This window comes from Penaeus japonicus, unplaced genomic scaffold (assembly GCF_977035675.1).
Source record: "Penaeus japonicus unplaced genomic scaffold, GWHDUDI00000001_assembly GWHDUDI00000025, whole genome shotgun sequence".
Classification (NCBI taxonomy): domain Eukaryota; kingdom Metazoa; phylum Arthropoda; class Malacostraca; order Decapoda; family Penaeidae; genus Penaeus; species Penaeus japonicus.
The window spans coordinates 39,227,567-39,229,885 of record NW_028234427.1 but is presented as its reverse complement, the minus strand read 5'-3'; positions in this window follow the sequence as shown (position 1 = coordinate 39,229,885).

Sequence of the window (2,319 nt, the reverse complement as noted above, 5' to 3'; positions counted from 1 at the left end):
AGATCAGCAGTAAAATTTCTATACATCCATATATTTTTTTAAACTAAAATTAAGTTTACGTCTGAATTCAAAATTAATATTTTTACATAATTCTGTACGTTATCTATTAATAAAGTATATATATGTAATTCCGCTGAAGAGAATTTAGATGAATTATTAATCTCTCAAATTAATCCTCCATGTTATTTATAATGTGATTGTGTTAAAGAGAACTTTTTTTTTCGTTCCTAATTAGAGTAATATAATCACTTATATTACAGTTACACCAAAGGACATGTTGGAAAAAACTGTAAAAACAAAGTCAGAGAGAAAACGGAATAAGAAAAATACTGTAAAATACTCATTTTTATTGTTATCATAAACAATATCTCTGCCGGTTTTCTCTCTTCGTTCTTTTCTGTGTCTACGCAGGAATTTTTTTCCTTTTTTCCCCTCTTCTGACTGTTTTACCTCCATTATCTCATTATCTTTCTCTTTCATTCTCTCTTTCTCTCTTCCGGTTAGTCTTAGAAGGAGGGAGGGAGAGAGGTAGAATGGGAGAAGATTCTCTCTCATTATCTATCGCTCTCTTTATTTATTTATTTTTCATTCAGTCTCTCTCTCTCATTCTCTTTCATTCTGTCTCTTTCTCTATTCCATTTTCTCTTTCTCGTTCCCTTTCTCTTTCTCGTTCCCTTTCTCTTTCTTTCATCTTTTCTCTCTCTTCTTTTCTCTCATTCTCTCTATTTTATTATCTCTCTCTCTCTCTCCTCTTTCTCTCACTGTCTTTCCCTTGAACTAATAACTGATTGTGTAAACAGTGAAAAGATGTTTTGTATATCTTTTCTTTATTTAGAATAACATGCATTAAGCTATCATTAATCCATAGTCCATTCTAACATACAGAGAGAGATTTCTTTTCTTTTCTTTTTTCTTTTTTGTAACGTTTATTTGCATATTTGGAGATTCTTATAGGTTGCTTGATGACAGTCCAGGAGATCTGCAGACAAATGTTGTCATTTGCTAACTATCTAATTGTTTCCAAAAATAATCAATAAATACCAAATATAAGTAATTATGGTTATCGTAGCATTGATAAATAACATTTTCATTATCTAGAATTCCTTTATACGTATATCCATTCTTGACAAGAGATCAGCAGTTTATTTGTATATATATATATATATCATAATTTAACTTTTGAAGTATCTAAACATGCAATTACGTTAAAGAAACGTAACTGTTAATCACTCAAATTTATCATTAATAAATTACTTATATCGTTATTTTGTTAATTAAAGAGAATTAAAGGCCATAACGGGGAACACTAAGAACAAAGTAAGAGAGAACACGGAATAATAATAATAATAATAAAAATCTATGAAATGTCATGATTTACAGATTTTTTTATCATATACAATATCTTTGCCGGTTTTCTTTCTCTTCTCATTCGTTCTTTTTCTGTCTACGCAGGAATCTGTTTTCCTTCCTTACATTCTTCTAACTGTTTTACCTCCCCCTCTCTCTTTCTCTCATTGTCTTTCTCTTTCCTTCTCTCTTTCTCTGTCTTCCGGTTAGTCCTAGAGGGAGGGAGCGAGGGAGAGAGAGGTAGAAAGGGAGAAGATTCTCTGTCATTCCGTCCCTCTATTTATTTATTTTTTCTTTCTCTCAATCTCTCTCTCTCCCACTTTCATTTTATCTCTTTTTCACTATTTCATTCTCACTCTCTCATTCTTTCCTTCTCTTTTCCATTCTCTCTCTCTCATTGTCTTTCTTTCATTCTCTCCCTTTCATTATCTCTCTCTTTCTCTTTACTGAATACTTTTATAAAATCTGAATGCTGAAGTTAAAAGTAACCTTTTATTACGACTATAAAATGATTGCAAAGCTTCTGTTCGCTCTTGAAATCTCTTTCTCTTCTCTATGAGTCAAGATCAATAAACGACGAACAGTACAAACAAGATGGCAGGAAATGTAGTAATAGTAATAGTTGATAGTTATAATGGTGATAGTAATAAATGTCTACATTCTCCAGAAAAAAAAACCAGAAATAATGCATGCATGGGATTTTACAACTCGGGGGGTCCCCCCCTCGTCAGTAATGAAGTATTAAGTCATTAATTACAGAAGATAATTGGTTTTTTTTTTTTCTAATTTTTCAATTGCTCACCAATAAAGTACGGAAGATAGATTATTTTATCGTTTTAATGTACTGCTTGAAATAACTAATGAGTTTTCTGTGTATTCCCCTCCCCCAGCCTTTCCTCTTTCCGGGGCTTTTTTACAATAACATGTTGTAAATTAATTTACTTTGATTTTTCTTAGTTTAATGTAATTCTT